Here is a 17,989-nt window from a genome sequence, read left to right as displayed (position 1 = left end):
GCTGTGTATACACTCTACTATCACTTTCCAGCATTTGTCAGGATGGAGAGGGGATGCAGAAGATTTCATCCATTATGTATAGGTAAATCATAAATAATTAATTTGGGCAATGCGGTTTCAAAATACGTCTAAAATTGAACAATGTCAATAAAACAAACACAAAACTCAAACGCTCACTGTGACACTATTTCTTGCATACTCCACAAAGAAATTATTTGTTTTGATAGAGCAGTTTAAAGCCTGTTTCTGGCAATAAATGATGTTTTGTGATCCTTTTTGTCTCAGATTGTTTACCCAGCGCAGTCTGTATGTGACGTCACGACACACCCCTATATGGGTGGGAGACAGCTGGCGACGCAAACGAGAGTGAGCAGTCTCTCGACCAATGAGAGAAGAGCTGGTTCTCCAGTGAAGACCCGTGATTGGACGCTTGGAGATTATAGATATGTATAGATATGTCGTGTACTCCACATAGGGGGCGGGACACAGACTGGAGAAGCGCTTGTCCAGCAACATTAAGAGGTACCAGAACACTGCACTAATGCACCGTTTCGTAAGGATCAATGTAAGTTGTTTTACACTTTTAAGCGTCATTTGCATTGTCCGGAGAGGTGTTTTAACTCCGAACCCGCAATTGCATTTAGTTCTTTTCTGCCTTCGGTTTTGTTTCGGGGCAAAGCAAAAGTGTGCTAGCTGTCGTTACTGCTCTTAGTTTAGTTTAGTTTAGTTTATTGTTTAGCACATATTATTATAACAAATAACAGTGCAGGGAGGGAGACGAAGCCTAGGGCTTGTAAGGAGCTCCACTCCTGTATAATCAAAGTGCACAACAAACAAAGTGCTGTGACATCAAATATTATTCAAGTGTTTAAGAAAGAAAAAAAATAATAATAATATATATATATATATATATAAATGAATAAACATCAATGAATAAACACAAGCATAACTAGCTAAATATTAAATCGTCATATTTATATATGCATATATACGAAAGTGAACGTATACATACATAAACAAATACACTATACAAAATGAGAAACAAGAGAAACAAAATTTGACACTTTAGTGATGTTGAAACAATCAAAAAACACCAGGTAAGAAAATAGCTGAGCGGAAGCAGAAGAACTGCAAACAGAAAATAACAAAACAAGGAAGAATCAGGGTATAAATAGTGGTTTAAGTTGATGTTCTTAGTATGGATCAGCTGAGTGCGGTGGAGTAATTTTGGACTGGTAGGATCATGAGTGGAGAAGGTGGTGTTTCAGGTGCTTTCTAAAAGCAACCTGTGAAGATATGGATCGAATATGGATTGGTAGCTCATTCCAGAGTGAGGGCCCTCTAAAATGGATATTGTATTGATGGCGTGATGTTCGACAGGACGGTGGGTGGAGATTGTCCCCCTGTCTTGTAGGATAAGAATGTAATTCCGATACAAATGCGAAGAAATTATGAAAAGTGGCTGGAAGACAGTGTTTCCTGTATATATATTTATGGGTGAGTAGACAGGTTTGATGAATATTTACTTTATCAATTGGCAGTAATGAATAGTTTCTAAACAATGGTGCCGATGGTTCATATCTATTTGAAAAAGAGATCATTTTTAGGAACTTCTTTTGTATGATGAGTAATTTGCTGAGGTATGTTGGATATGTAGCTGCCCAGACTATGTTGCAGTAATTGAGTAAAGGAAAGAGGAAACTATAATACAGAGTGAGATGAGCAGACGGATGGACCAAGGGACAAACTTTTCGTAAGATACCTAGCGTTTTCATGGATCTTTTGCAAACCAAATCAATGTGTTCAGACCAGTTTAAGTGTTTATCTACTATAACTCCTAGGAATTTAGTGCTAGTAACTTGATGGATTTCGTTATTATTTATGTAAATTTTGGCCTGTTCTTTGGGGTAAGATTTATTTATATTGCAGAAGATCATGAAGTTACATTTGTTTATATTGAGTGACAACTTATTTATTTTGAACCATTTTGTAACAGCGTGCAACTCAGTATTCACACGTGCAATGAGGAAATTAAAATCCTCGTGGGTGGCAATGAGATTGGTATCATCCGCAAATAACAAAGGAAGAAAATTTGAACAAGACATGGAAAAATCATTTATGTACACCAAAAATAATAGAGGACCCAATATTGAGCCCTGCGGGACCCCAAATAGTATTTTAGATCTGTTGGAAGAACAACCATTTATATATACATATTGTTCTCTGTTGGCGAGATAGTTTGTGAACCATTTCAGGGCAGAATCGTTCACTCCATATCTCTCTAGCTTAGCGATGAGGATCTTATGGTCGACAGTATCAAATGCTTTGCTTAAATCTAGAAAGACACCAAGAGCGAATTTCTTATTGTCAAGAGCCGTTGAGATGTGGTTGGCAAGCTGAAGCAGTGCATGCTCAGTAGAAAACTTTTTGCGGAAACCGTATTGATGTTTATAGAGAATATTGTTTGTTTCTAGGTGCTTTGCCAATCTTGAGTAAACCAGTTTTTCTAGAATCTTGGAGAAGCAAGGAAGTACGGATATAGGTCGATAATTACCATATTCATTAGTCTCACCAGCTTTGAAGATAGGAATGACTTTAGCAATTTTTAATTCTTGGGGTACAATGCCAAATTTTAAAGATAAGGAGAAAATGTGTGTTAGTGGAATTATTATTGAATGAATAATTTTCTTAATAAGTATGCTTCTGATCTCATCATGGCCAGGGGCCGAGTTTTTCAAGCTCATGACGATGTTGTAAACTTCCTCAACACTAGGAGGGTCAAGAATGGAGAGTGAAGGAAACTGCCCTTTAATAAGGCAACAGGGGCTTGTATCAGAGGTTGAGAAGCTAGATGCCAAGGTAGCGCCAACATTTACAAAGAAATCATTGAAACCATTAGAAATATCTATTGGGTTTGAATGAGCTCTATTCTTCCCCAGCATCTCATTTGGGGTCGATGTTTTTGATTTCTTGCGATGTAATAAATGGTTGATAAGATTCCACGTTGTTTTGATGTCACCGGAGGCTTGTGTAAATTTATCAGCATAGTAAGTTTGTTTGGTTTTCCTTAGTAAAGCTGTAAATCTGTTTTTATATTTCTTGTATGTTTCTATATTTATAGGGATGGGATTTGCAATAGATTTTCTATATAGTTTATTTTTTTTACGTGAAGATTTTTTTAGTTCATCCGTTATCCATGGTTTCCCCTTAGAGTTATTTTTACGACTAGAAGTTAAAGGAAAGGAGAACTCTAATGCATTTGTGAGTATTGTTAGAAGGGAGTGATAGGCTTTGTTGACATCTTGCAACAGGATAACCTCATCCCATGACACAGAGCTGATGATAGATATAAAAGATACCATGTTTTTCTCAGTAAATTTGCGGAATTTCATTTGATCTCCAATATGATCTTTGATTTCAGGACTACTATCATTGTGGATGAGATGGAAGACAGGTAGATGGTCGGATACATCACAGATCAAAAGGCCAGATGTTATCTTGTAGTCTAGAGAATTAAATAGGATATTGTCTATGAGAGTGGCCGTTGAGCTTGTGATCCTGGAGGGTTTGTTGATAAGAGGGAAAAAGTTTCTGGAATATAATGTATTAAGGAAGTCTGCTGTATGTGACTGCTTAGATTCAAGCAAATTAATATTATAGTCACCAAGTAAGACACATAATTTGTTTTCTTTGTTTATAATTTCTAGAGTAGAGTCGAGGGCTTCATTGAAGGTGATTTTATCAGAGTCTGGTGGTCTATATATACATCCAATTATCACATTTTTGTTGTTTATAAGTGAGCAAGAGGAGAGTTCTATAAACACAGATTCTACTACAGTCATGTCAAAATTGACACTTAAATCCTTTCTGGGAGAGAAATTTAAGTTATCAATCACATACAGTGAGACTCCTCCACCTTGCTTGTTTGGTCTACAGGAATGTATAGGAGTGTAGTGAGAGAGAGGATAGCTAGATGTATTATCAACCATCCAAGTTTCAGTAAGAGCTATTACTGAAAAAGAATGTGTTAAGGTTGATAAATAGGTTTTTAGACCATCATAATTTTTAGAGATACTCCGTACATTGAAGTGGACAGTGGAGAATACATTTGTTTGGCAGTGGCCAGGAGGAGTATTGCACAGTTTGTTAAACATATCTTCAGAAAAATATTCACATGACATTTCAACAGATTTTAAGGGAGTGTAATTTGTATCTGGGTTAAGGAAGGACTCATAGATACCAGCATTAGCATTCTCTAGGTCAAATGAATTAAATAGTAAAGAGTCAAGATTCGGTGGGACAGAAATTCCTGCATTTGTGAGAATGTCACTGGATGGCATGAAAAGTGTAGGGGAACTGTCTACCTGAGATGGATGTCCTCCCTGCCAGTCTCTGTTTGCCTTGTTGTACTTCGCTGTAATCCATTATTTTCGTCCGGAGGGTCCATAGGTACCAGTTAATGGTCATTAGTTCAGCCATTGTAAATGTTTGGTTCCCCCACCACCAGGCCACATTTCTTCAGTTCCTCCAGTTCACTCACAACGAGAGTTTTGACATCTTCTGGTGTTGCTCCGTTTGTTTTAATCCATATTTTACAGTTCCTGACCCACGTTGCGAGAATCTTGTTTTCCTTCTTCAGTTTGCGTGCGTTCCAGGCTATCTCAGCATTCTTCTTAGTGAGGTGCTCATTTAGGTAAACACCCGTTCCTTGTAGCTTCCTCCCTTGCTTCAAAAGATCCACTTTATGTTTCCTATTTGCGAACCGAATGATAATTTTCGGAGGATCCAGTGGTCGTTTTCGGTTTCTTGGGAGTGTGTGACAAGCGGCAATGTTTCCTTTCTGGAGTTCCATGTGCTTACTCTCGAAAAACTGTACTACCTGATCTTCGAGCGTTGACAGCTCGTCCGATGGAGAGTCATCTGTCGAGGGATCCGAAGGACCCGCCGCCCTGGCGTAGGAGCGGTGAGATGTTTTTAGACCCGTGATTATGAGGTCTTCTTGTCGGGAGTACTGCTCCAGTGCATCTACTCTCCGTTCAAGCGACAGGATTTTCTCGTCTTTCTCCTTCGATAAGTTCTTAAGCTCCGTTAGCTCAGACGTTAGCTGGAGCAGGGTGGCTTGCTGCTCTAAAAGTGTGGTAATGTCTTGCCGTATCAGGTCAATGGATGATTTAAGTTCATCGTAACCCTCATTTTTTTTGGAGGGCGGCATAGCGTAAAGTTCGAAAAAGTTAGGCTCTATAAAGTTCAGTTATCAAAACAATTCGGTCACCCGAAGTAGTGCAAAAAGCTGCCTTGCCTCCTCACTATGACCACCTTTATCTACCTTCCCTCCTCCAGTCACTGCTAAATCTCTCTTCTCTTCACAGTATAGCTTCTTCTTTCTCCTGTACACACCTGCACATCCGCCGTCTTGAGCGAGCTGCTATATTTTGACACGCCGCTCAAAGGGACAATGCACGCAGTCAGCAGCCAGGGTGTAATGTCATTGCCTGGTGGCCATTTCACTGTCCCGCCGCTCTGGCTTTATGCAGACGTGACATTCTAGCGGTGTGCACTGTTATTTGTTATTATTGCTAGCTTCGCGGAGAGCGCGATCCCTGTTGACGTCCCTCGGTCCGTCCGTCGTCGCGCGCACGCCTAAAATCCCCGACTTGAGGGCACAAAAAAGCCTATTTTGACTACGATGACGGGTGAAGCCCTCTCGTGAACGACGAGCCTTCTTTGGGGGAGTTGGACCACTACGCAGCGTGATATTATGTCAAAGGTGAAATGTTGCGTCATGTGCAACTTCTCTTCCCTGAGTGTCTCACTATGCAAATGTGCGTGTGTGTGAGAGTTTGTGTGTTTTTATATTTTAAATGACGTTTTGCATGCATGTTAGAAAGGGGCGTCATCGGGGCTAACGCGACCCCCCCACCCCCTGTGTCCCCCCCCCCCCCCCCCCCTCCCATTTGACTGACCGTTACTCTGTCTGATTCACTCCCACTTTTCTTCTCTGTTTTGACAGTTTGGTTGTATCCAGAGGAAAAGTTTTTCATCGGGGAGAATTCCTTAAAGCCATTGCCTTCAACTGGCTCGGAAAATTTGGCCACCACAACAATTTTGCCCCCCTCTTCCTCCTCCTCTTCCTCCTCTGCTACCTCTGCACAGAGTGAACGTTGATATGCTGCATCAGGTAAGCGAAATCCCGTGTACGCGCACGCACGCACGCGCTTGTAGGGTTTATCGTGCACGCTGCTTGCACATGGTCCGAACAGCATCACGCAGCCTTGCGTTTTTTCTTTGTTTCCACGCTGAAGGGAGAGCCTCGCGTGGTATTTCGCATTGCAGATACACACTCGCACAGTTTCCAGCACACGCTAGGTCTGTTATGTGTTTTGTGTGTGCCTGGTGTTATTGTCGTGTTGCTTCCCTCCACATTCCACACTTGCGCGCGCGTGTGCAGCAGGGCTGAAGCGCGAAACAGCCTCTGCAAATGTGAAACACTACCAGAAACAACCAGCTGCATGGTTGCAATTGTGACTTGAACGTGTGAGGAAAATAAAAAGTGTTGCTGTGGTTTGTTTGAGCCTGCGAGACAACAGGCACATTCATTGCGCGCGGACGTGAGCGGAGTAGGTTGGACACGCCCCATTTTTTGGATCAATTCTCTTCTCTTCAAGGTTCTAATTGTTGTCGTGGCAAGGACACTTATTTGTTTTGATTATGAACTGGACATGTCTGTTTAAAACGTGGGCCTGCAAAGTGTTTCCCACAAATCATTTACACCACTTGTAATATTGGTTGCCCAAATGCTGCTGTTTCCTTCCTAGGACTGTCTATTTATAACACATATCTTTAAATCTCCCGCGTTTATCTTATTAAACATTTGACCTTTTCAAAAAGCAGTTGTGGGAAGAATTGAGACCCCCAAAATATTGGACTTGAAAAAAGTTATATTTTTAACCAATGTTCATTTTCTGCAAAAAATGCGACTGTTGTCACGTTTTATTTCCATACACACAACCCACAAATATTAAGGTTCTTAACCTGGGTTCGATTGAACCCGAGGCGTTCGGTGAGTCGATCTCAGGGGTTCGGCAGAGCCTCCACTGCGGAGGTCCGAACACACCCGAATGTCGTGTAAATTCGTGATGAGGCATAGCTGAACTGGTCTCGCAACAGCAGAAGTTACACTGATTTTCAGGTATGTCATTTTTTGGAGTTCGTGCATTGTGCATTATGTGCTTTGATCAAGGTGATGTTCATGCATGGCTCATTTTGTGCACCAGTAAAAAACATCTATGTCTTGAATTTGAAAAAAATAATTTTATTATTCACTAAAGAGGGGTTCGGGGAATGCGCATATGAAACTGGTGGGGTTCGGTACCTCCAATAAGGTTAAGAACCACTGTCTTAGAGCCACATATTTGGAAGAAAATAAGTACTTTTCAGGACTCATAGTCAGCATTGGACTTGTTGAAAAGCTTCCTCCCCATTATTCTCTGTCTACCTTTTTCAGATTTTGTCTCTTTTTTTCACCTGTCAATGTGGGGAATGTAAATTCCGATTACATCTGCCATAGTTATCTTTACATCACGCTTTCAAAGCACAAAAAGTCATCTGTCTATAGAAGGCATTTTATGGCATCTTTTCTACTTTTGAATAATGCATGAATCTCCCGGACAAAGTTCTGAGACTGAATCGGATGTTGCAGTTTGGTAGTGATCCAAATTACGATTGTTTGGCCTTGGCGCATGTCTGCACTCCTCTAAGTGTCATTGTAAGTTATAATAGTGCCAAGATGTGACAAATTCAACCAATGCTGTTTTATTACAGGAATCTCCAAAGGTGACTGCAATTGGACACAAGAAATAATGAAAAGTTCCATTACCACATTCCAAGGGCAAACTTTTATCAACGTTGAACACTTAAGTGTGCACGTAATTTGAAAGATACATGCATGTAAAAAGAACTTAACCACTAACAGTGAATTGTTAACTGACCTTCTGGCAGGTGTGACAGATAGCCAGCAGGATCACATGTTTTAGCATTCTTGACTGTCATTTAAATCAAAAAGAAGTTAGTCACAGCCTTGACTTACTTTTTACTGCGTTGTACTGTGAAGGCAGAGACATGGTACATCTTGTTGCCAAGCTACTTCCAGTCGCTGCTTGTCGTCATAGTTTTCCTCTTTGCCATCACCATCCTGCGGTGACGTCACAAAGAGGTCCAGGACAAGTCTTAACAATCGTCGTAGTGACTGAAGTCTGATATGCCCAAGTCTTGATGGAATGTATTTCACTTTACTGTGGTGATTCTTGATCGTAAAGGCCACACATCTAGTACAACAGATGATACAAAAGCTCCCTTGTAGCAGTTTTAGTTGCGAGTCTGCTGGCTGTCAAACTCTTACCAGTTCTTTGATTTCCGATGGTACCAGCAGAGCCACAAAGGGGGCACAGTCCATTTTCTGTCTGAAGTTGTATGTTGATCCCCTTGTAATATAATGTCATGCTAGATTAAAATTCATAATATAAAATCATTTGGACTTGAAGCAGATGGGCCTCGCTTAGTAGCACAACCAAAATAGTCATACTGACTTGCCTCATTAAGTTTGATTGCACGAATTATTTTCTAATATAACTATTTATGCCATGTATGCTTTTATTTAGTCTTCAGCTGATCTGTTTTCCATCTTCAAAGTATGTTGAGAAATGAGATGACAAGCAAGCTGAACACCTGGAATATATAAAAGGAGCTGAATGTCACGGGACGGGTCCCGTTGCTTGCACACGGGAGATCGTCATGCATGTTGAGCTTTAATGTGTATAATTAGTCAAAAATGTAGTCCCCCAATTGATTTGATTCAACTGAAAATTCTTGCCTGGCGTTGTGATCCATCGTTTGTATGAGTGTGAACACGGACACGCTTGCACATTTGGGTGCATTTGCATGATAATTAGTCTCAGCACTTAAACAATGACATTGTGTTGGTTTGTTGGAGCTCCACCGAGCATGGAAAGCCAAATTGGTGCACAGTGAGCTCACTCTTGAACCAGAACTAAACTGGCTCTGAACACTAGCCCAACCCGCGCTGCGGTTAGTTGAATGGAAATGATTTGTGTTACTCAGGAAGTTTGTGCTTTGTCGAGTTCCAGGCAGGTTGGAAATGATAGCAGATTGTTTTGCTCTTTCTGCTAATTGCCAAGCTTGTGTTGTGCACATGTGCACAAATCCCCAAAGACAATGCTTGCTGCTTTTGTTTTGAGCTCATTAACTTTATGATGCTTCTTGTTTACAATCCGGTCCTGTGAGTCAAAAGAGTATGTTCTGGTTACATTGTTTTGATGCTTTATAAATAAAGATGGTACAACATTCAATCACAATAGAGCATTTGTATGAATTCACTAGTTAAGCTGGGCATTGTTGACCAACATGTTTTCATGGAACTCAATATTGTCAGTTTAGACAACAAGATTGAGTTTTTCGAGGCAGTTGCAGTTTTAGAGAAAAGGTTCAACCTGAAACGCCCCAAAAGTGCTAATTTTTCCTTCCCAAATGGTGCAGTTAGAGCCAGAATTGGAAGTGAAACCACATAGTAAAAGTGCCAAGTTGCTCAGTACATTACAAGTTATCAATGGAAACAATCTTTTACACTACATATGTTAATTTTCCCCTCCAAACAAATTTAATGCTGGTGTAATATACTTCTTATGCACTGTCAGGCAAAAAATATTCTTAAAATGCCACTAAGTGACAGTATTATGTGTTTGTCAGGTGTTAAAGAGGGGACCACTTTTTTTGTTTGTTTTACTATTAATATTTACGTACACTTTATTACACATTATTTAAATTGGCTTTACTGTACAGTTAAAAGTTGAACTATGCAAAACGATTTGAACTTAGGAGAATTAATTGTTTGACTTTGAAAGTTTCACTATATGCTATTGTGTGGGTTGGACAGGTTGACGACCACTGTTTGTGAACCCCACATGACGGGATTCAAAGGTTGTTTCAAGGTCTATTGGGAGAATTCGGTTAATCAGATTAACCTTAAAGGTCCCATGTCACTATGTTAAAAAAGGATAATCTTTGATGACCTGCTATTGGTTTTGCACGATAATTTGGGTGGGAAATGAGTAGGTTGATTATTATTGTTTTTAGCTTTTTTCCATTAATCACTAATGTCAGATTTGTTTTAGCAGTTGTCTCATCATTAAAATACAACACGCAATCAATATGTACATAAGTCGACTCTGACTGGGTGACTGTTCTTGATTTAATAAGGAAAACAGCTTCAGTGAGGACCTTGATGCAGACTAATGTGGTAAAGCCGTAGTCTCCGGCTGGTTCCAAGTTGTACTCTGATTTCTATTTTGCGTTAAACCTACCTCCATGGTGTTGCTGCGCAAAACTTGCAGCCACCACAGGGAACTGACCAATGTCAAGGATGCATACACCTCATCCCCCCTCCCCCCACTTGGTCGCTCGGATTACAACCTTGTCCATCTGGTCGCAGACTACACCCCGGTAGTGAAACGGCATCCACCTGAGAGGAGGTCTGTGATGTTGTGGTCTGAGGAATCTACTGTCAGGCTCAGAGACTGCTTTGAGAATACAGACTGGGAAGCTCTCTGTAGCCCCCATGGCAGTGACATTGACAGCATGACCCACTGCATTACGGACTACATTAATTTCTGTGTGGAGACCACTGTGCCCTCCAAGTTGGTCCGGTGTTTTCCCAACAACAAACCCTGGGTGTCCTCCGAGATAAAGGCTCTGCTTAATGAGAAGAAGAGAGCCTTTAGTTCGGGGGACGTGGTGGAGCTGCGTAGAGTCCAGAAGGAACTCCAGCTGAAGATCAGGAAGGGGAAGGAGAACTACGGGAGGAGACTGGAGAAGCAAATGGAGCTTAACAACGCCAGGAACATCTGGAGGGGTCTGCAATCCATCTCAGGCCATGGTCAAGGGGTTGATCGGAAACTGCAGTGAGCAGCAGCGGTGCCGCGCTCGGGAATCATTTGGTGACCTAACCCCCCAATTCCAACCCTTAATGCTGAGTGCCACGCAGGGAGGCAATGGGTCCCATTTTTAGTCTTTGGTATGACCCGGCCGGTGTTTGAACCCACAACCTTCCAGTCTCAGGGCGGACACTCTACCACGAGGCCACTGAGCTGGTATTGTCTGTTATTTATCAATTTTTGCATTTGGCACTTGTCTCTTGTATTCTTGCACTCTTGTACGCTGCTGTGACAAGTAAATTTCCCCGCTGTGGGATAAATAAAGTTCTATCATCATCATCAAATCTGGCCCTCCTTGCAAAAAGTTTGGACACCCCTGCTTGAGTCATGAGCTAAAACTCATGTTGTGCTGTTTTTAAAAACTCGCTGTTTTGTAAGTCACATCTAAAGTCCAAAGGCAGCTGAGTGAAATTGATAGAAAATGTGCTTTCACTGCATTTGCTTGCACGTCAGTGCCTCCCCAGTCATGAACCTCACCGCATGTCACTGGTATATAGATATGTATGTATGTATGTATGTATGTATGTACGTACGTACGTATGTACGTGTATATATGTAAACCAAGCAAATTGGCCGAAAAAATATTCTAGTCTGAGCTCGAGCTCGGCGCACCAGCCTTATGTTAAATCCTTCCATTAATTTTTCCCCCTACTTTTCCGTCCCCTTGTTACCCCAGTAGAATGTTGGGAAAATGCTGATATGTGTATATATAACAGGCATACGTGCGTCTTTTCACTTTCTAAAGCCTTTCAGGATCTGGCTTTATTCAGAATAATAAATCAGCAATAAGGAAATAAAGAAGCAGATATTATTCTGCTTTATTGCATTCACATGTGACTGCTAAATCCTCTATGAACAGTGTCTAATGGATTCCTTATGGGAGGCAATTGTGTGCTTGTAGTAACAACTTGGATGTAGCTGAGGCTCTGGTGTTGTGGCCAGTGGGATTAGGACTCCTTTCAAGCGCCGTAAGGGGCTTGGCCAGATAAACCGAAATAGCGGCTCACCTAACCGTTTAAGTACACGGCCCGCCATCCATGAAGGGCTTTGAGAATCGCAGCTTTAACTTCTAACAGACTCGCGGCGGCGAACAATGCCAAAGACCATACAGACGGTCGAGATGAGCTTTAACGGAAGATCACCAGTTGCGGGACCATTTCCCACCGGGCCAAGAATGCATTGACCACAAAAACCTCTTTGGCGCGCTCAACAGAATACGCAGTGCTGCCTTAAAGCACTGTTGCTGTGTTGTGCCGAGGTGTTGGATTTCATACGCAATATATGCCATTTATTACATTGAATAGTTGAGCCTTTCTTGTTCTGTCTTTCCCAGAGTTTTTTTTGTAAGTTCTCTGCAAGAAATCGACGTTTAGTCCTCAAAAACAGATTTGTTGCCATTGCCACTCAATGCATGCACGCTTGCACTCGGCTTCTGAGGTTTTTGAGTCTGACAGTGAATAACAAAACTTTAGATAGAAATTCTGGCAATTTAAATCAGTACCTGGTGAACAATTGGAGGCATGATCTTATTTAATGGACAGAAATGTGATGGCACGTAACCTAAAAATATAAAAATGATAGATGAGAAAAATGCAAATGTATTAAACCTAACCTGTTTATCACAGTAAATAACTGTTCTTAAGGCAACTGTAATAAGTTAGTCTGCAATATAGAGACCACCTTTTGTTTCCTCTACTTTCCACTCTAATAATAGTTAGTTTAGTTTTAGATAGTTTTGTAAATGTACGATGTATAGTTTCAGTTAGATTTGTGTAAAGCATATTCATTTTTTATTTTATGTCATTAATAAAAATGTTTTTTTTAAATTTTAATATATTTCATTATTTTTCTGTTAACCCTTGCTCCAGACTAGGGCTGTCACTCCTGAATATTTTAGAATCTATTTTGTCTAGCAATTTTCCATTGAGCAATCAAATAGTTGGATACTATTTTATTTGCATTAAAGTGTAGCAAAACATTTCACCCAATTACTGTTTATTAATAAATGATTTTGTTTAGAATGATTTTTGTGATTAAGAAAACAACTAAAACAACACTTAAGCAATATTCCACAATATTGATGGTCATAGTTTTCCAAAGTAAAAGTAGATGTTTACAAATGTCTTATGTCTGCTTTCATGAAGGACTAGAGAAATCGGAGACTTACTACTTTTGGGAGCCTAAAATCAGATTGGTCAACCTTTAGTTATGACATCTCTAAACAAGGATGTGATTGTTAAAATACGAGGAGGCGATTCATTTGATAACCAGTTTGTTGTTGATTTACTCAATTATATTCTTGCGTCCTTGGACTTCTCTCCTCGCTGCTTGCCTGCCTGAAACACACTTACTCAAGCCTTTTGCAAAGCTTCTCTGAATAAGTGATGACTATTGGTTGTCATGAGGGAGGAGGTGCAATAAAAATGTTTGACGTGTGTATGCAAATCACCGACCAAAAGCTTTAATCACATCCACTGTATACTACTATATATATCAGAGAGCAACTGTAACAACCTTGTGGTGTTTTTCAACACCTGAATATATGAACACTGCTATTCCTTTAGTGGTCACCTGAGGATACACTGCACATGTTTCTGGATATTGTAAGGAAATGCCAAGGAGAGTAGAGCAAAAACACTCAAATGAGATTCAGCTCGTCTTTCTTCCCTTATGCCGCGCTCAGACTACACAGTTGTAGCCCGATTTGGACCCCTTAGTCTTTGTGTTGAATGTGTTGAGGCCCAGTGTAAGGGTTTTCACTGAGCAGTAAACCCTCCTTCCTGAACACCACCGCCCCCGCCTCCATTCCATTCCATTGCATTCCATTCCTCATTTTCTTTTTCCTGATGCTACTGTTGCAGAGAGAGGGAGAGGGAGACAAGCCCACTGAGGTGATTGGTTGTAACGCAGCAGGCCTCCCGCATTGAGGCCCCACCCATTGCTTCCTGGGGCAATTAGCCACCCACAAGGGATCTCGATGGCCGATAGCTCATCTGCATGTGCAAACACCTAACTATACTACATTTGTGTACTATTATATCCTCTGCTGGTCTCTGTGCTTTGACTGCATTATCCTGTGCCGGGGAGGAAACAATCAGTTATTAGATACGTGAAATGATGGAGATAGATATGATTCTGAATACATCACGACTAATCAAACCTTCTACCTTGATTTTGATTAAAAAAAAAAATATGCCAGCAAAATACTTTGGTATGAAAAAAACAACATCCCTTATAAAAAATGTAATTTTTGCAAGAAAACTAATAATTTCCCTTATACAATAGACAGATTTTTCAATGGGAAGATTGTTACAACTTTTTCAAACAAAACAAACATTGCTTTTCTTGTAAAATAATTCTTAACCAGAGATGAGCTGCACTGATCACTCAATGGATTTAGGTTCAGCACGCTACCTTCTGATGAAGTATGGAAGAAATCTAAAAGGGAGGCAGACCGAGCGCGGTATGCAGAGGCAAGGAGGGCGTCCCGGACAGCAGTGTGGGAGGCCCAAGAGACCAAGAGGAAAGAATTTGCAAGTGAATTGGAGAGTGAGAGAGGACAAAAGAGCTTCTTCAAGATAGCGAAGCAAATGGTTAAGGAGAGGCGTGATGTGACCGGTGCAAACTGTGTGAAGGATGAGGATGGCAACATCGTGACAGACAACAGAGGAGTGAAGGAAGTATGGCGAAGGTACATGGAGAAGCTGCTGAATGTGGAGAATGACTGGGATGGAGAGGTGGGATGCGACGAAGTGGAGGGTGAATGTGGCCCGATCACGCGAACAGAAGTGGGGAAAGCCATGAAGGCCATGAAGGATGGAAAGGCAGCTGGACCATCTGGAGTGGTGGCAGAGATGCTAAAGGCAGCGGGAGACATCGGTGTGCAGTGGATGACCGACCTGTGTAACAGTGTCATTGCTGAGGGGCACATTCCGGAGGACTGGACAAGAAGCGTCCTGGTGCCTCTATTCAAAGGGAAGGGGGACCCACTCGCATGCGGGTCATACAGGGCCATAAAGCTGCTGGAGCATGGAATGAAGCTATTAGAGAGGGTGTTGGAAAGGAGGGTGAGGTCACGGGTAGAGGTGGACGAGATGCAGTATGGCTTCATGCCTGGTAAAGGTACAACAGATGCAATTTTTGTCATCCGACAGATGCAAGAGAAACACCAGGAGAAGAGGAAGAGGTTGTACTTCCCTTTTGTTGACCTGGAAAAAGCGTTCGACAGGGTGCCAAGGGAGGTGGTGAGGTGGGCCCTAAGGAAGTCGGGCGTGGAAGAGGGACTGGTTAAGGCTGTGATGGCTCTCTACTGCAGAGCTGGCACAGCTGTTAGAACAGGAGTTGGTGACAGTAATGGGTTTGAAGTAAGGTTAGGGGTGCACCAGGGATCAGTGCTCAGCCCATTACTGTTTGCTATCGTGATGGATGTGGTATCGAGGGAAGTGAGGGGTGGACTACCATGGGAGCTGCTCTACGCGGATGACCTGGTATTGATGGCTCACAGTCGAGAAGACCTAGCTAGGAAGCTAGCGGCCTGGAAGACATGCCTGGAAGTGAAAGGAATGAAGGTGAATGCGGCAAAATCAAAGGTCATGGTCGGTGGTGCTGGCCTGGGAGTGATATCGCAGTCAGGAGCATGGCCATGTGGAGTTTGCGGGAAGGGAGTGCAAGCTAACTCTATCCGGTGCAAGGGTTGTCAGAGATGGATATACCGAAGATGCAGCGGAGTAAAAGGCCGCCTACTAGCTGCAAGTGAGACCTTCCAATGCAAGCGGTGCAGGGGAGAAGTCGCCCAAGCAGACCCAGCTGAGCAAGAGGGGCTCGTGGTAGATGGGGAGATGTACGAGGTGGTGGACAGCTTCTGCTACCTTGGAGACATGCTTAACGCTGATGGGGGGGTGGACCTAGCAGTGACCACAAGGGTGAGAAGCGGGTGGAAGAAATTCAGGGAACTCATGCCCTTCTTAACATCTAAGGCCCCATCCCTGAAGATGAGAGGCCAAGTGTACTCAGCCTGCGTCAGAAGTAGTATGACGTACGGAAGTGAGGCATGGGCCCTGAAAACAGAACACGAAGACAAACTAAACAGAGCAGAAATGAGGATGATCAGATGGATGTGTGGTGTGTCAATGAGGGAGGAAAAGACCAGTGCAGAGCTGAGAAAGAAGATGGGAGTGGAGGCCATGGTGAATGTGGTGAGGAGAGGCAGACTGCGATGGTACGGACATGTAGTGAGGAAGGACGAGAACGACTGGGTGAAGAAAGTTATGTCGTATAACGTAGAGGGAACAAGACCCAGTAGCCGACCTAAAAAGACCTGGCAGACGACCGTGGCAGCCGACATGAAGGCACTCGGCATCAACCACGAGATGGCCATGGACCGTTCCCGGTGGAAGAAAGCCATATCGAGAACCCAGTCCAACCCAGCGGCGCCTGGAAAGCGGACTTTAAACCGATGATGATGACGATGACGCTACCTTCTGATGACATTTTATAAAGGTTGGGCAATGCAGTTTTGGGCACAGTTTATCTTCAGCTTTTAAAACCACTCCATTCCACCGTTGTTTTAGAACCATGTCTTTGATGTTGCCAAGTGTTCCGGATCGTCTGTGATTTATTCCGTAAATCTCTGAATGCGACCTTGTTATGACCAGAACATGTGATGTTATGGAGATTTATAAAAAATAAAAAAAAATAAAGAAATCCACTGGTGGCTCTGATGACACAGCGTTATTGCAGACGAGCCCAAATTTAGCTGGAAGTGAAACTGAAACTATTTGACTCAATCTAGATTGCTGCCAATAAAGGTTGAAAATGAGCACAAATACATGGTAGATAATTGCAATCTGTTTGACAACACGCTGCTTTTGTGGGTGCTCCAGATGATGTAATGTGATGCTACCAGACAAGTCCAAAGTTAGCTCAATGCTAACGACTTGACTCGGCCCTTGTCGCTGATACTTTCAATATATTAATATCAAAGGGCAGCCGCACAGCGAGGCTTCATTGGCAAATTAATATGTCCATTGACATGCAGATAATTATGTGCTAATGACAACTTTAGGCATTAGAGAATAACATCATCACACTGCATTGTGTTGTAAGTTTTATCATTCTTGTTGGCCACTGGTCGGTGAAGTGTAGTAATGGTGAGTGACAATTTTAAACACTTGTTTTTGTGTTGGTCCTTGGAAGTATGTCTTTGCATGAAAATGCTTTTATGATTTAAATTTTTGGTATAAGGTGCATTTTTGTGTTTTCCTTCAAGATGCTTCTGTTTAGCGGACTGGATGGACCAGTCAAATGGATATTTTTTCCTCTTACGCTAGTTTTCCGGCAGTCTTCATGCAGCACCTGGCTCCCTGTCATGAAATTATGCACCCAGTATAATTTCAAGTGGGATAAAAAACATAATTACTGACACAGCAGTTTTACATCATTTAGAAGCTCCTAATGTCTTTTTTTTGTTGGTGAGGATTTGCCGCTTGTCCAAATTGCTTCTTGTTCAAGAATTCAAGTTGCTTTCAAGATCATTTGAGCCAAAAGGCTATGAATCTACACTGACACTGAGTTGGAAGAAGTGCCGTGGAGCAAACGCGCAGATGTTTATAAATGCCATTGTCTGTGGCGGTGCATCAAAGCCTTTATACCGCTGACGGGCACAAATGTGTCAATGATTGTCTATTAATTGTCTGATGATTAACAGTTGGAATGTTTTTAACCAACCCCTCTAGCAATGTCAGGGTCCTTCATTGTATAACATGTCTAATATGTCCTCTGATACCATACAGCAGATGTAATTTAAGTAATTAGATGGCTAATGTTAATGTATCCAGATAAGGACACGGTTCCTCACGAATTAAAAGTATTTTTTCTACCATTAACTGCTTTTGAGTGTCTGTTGAGTGTCCTTTGCATTTTTGTTATTATTGTGTGTTCAGATTGTTTTTTTTCATAGCACCAATAGTTCATCTTTGTTTGCA

General features: G+C 41.9%; 1 protein-coding gene across 3 annotated transcripts in view; it reads left to right on the top strand.

Annotated features, from left to right (window-relative positions):
- The first annotated feature begins 373 nt into the window (after positions 1–373).
- The window catches only part of LOC119119652 (vitamin D3 receptor A), a 64,009-nt gene continuing 46,393 nt past the window's right edge, over positions 374–17,989 (top strand). The window contains exons 1-2 of one of the 3 annotated variants that reach the window (XM_037246136.1): positions 374–522; positions 6,011–6,178. The gene's annotated coding sequence lies outside the window, so the exon portion shown is untranslated. Of the gene's footprint in view, positions 566–6,010; positions 6,179–17,989 lie in introns of all 3 variants that reach the window. The other 2 variants (XM_037246137.1, XM_037246135.1) reach the window with 2 other exon arrangements.

The sequence above is a fragment of the Syngnathus acus genome, chromosome 2 (genome assembly GCF_901709675.1).
Source record: "Syngnathus acus chromosome 2, fSynAcu1.2, whole genome shotgun sequence".
Taxonomy (NCBI): domain Eukaryota; kingdom Metazoa; phylum Chordata; class Actinopteri; order Syngnathiformes; family Syngnathidae; genus Syngnathus; species Syngnathus acus.
The sequence above is the reverse complement of the archived record's forward strand: the minus strand, read 5'-3'. Positions and strand labels throughout refer to the sequence as shown.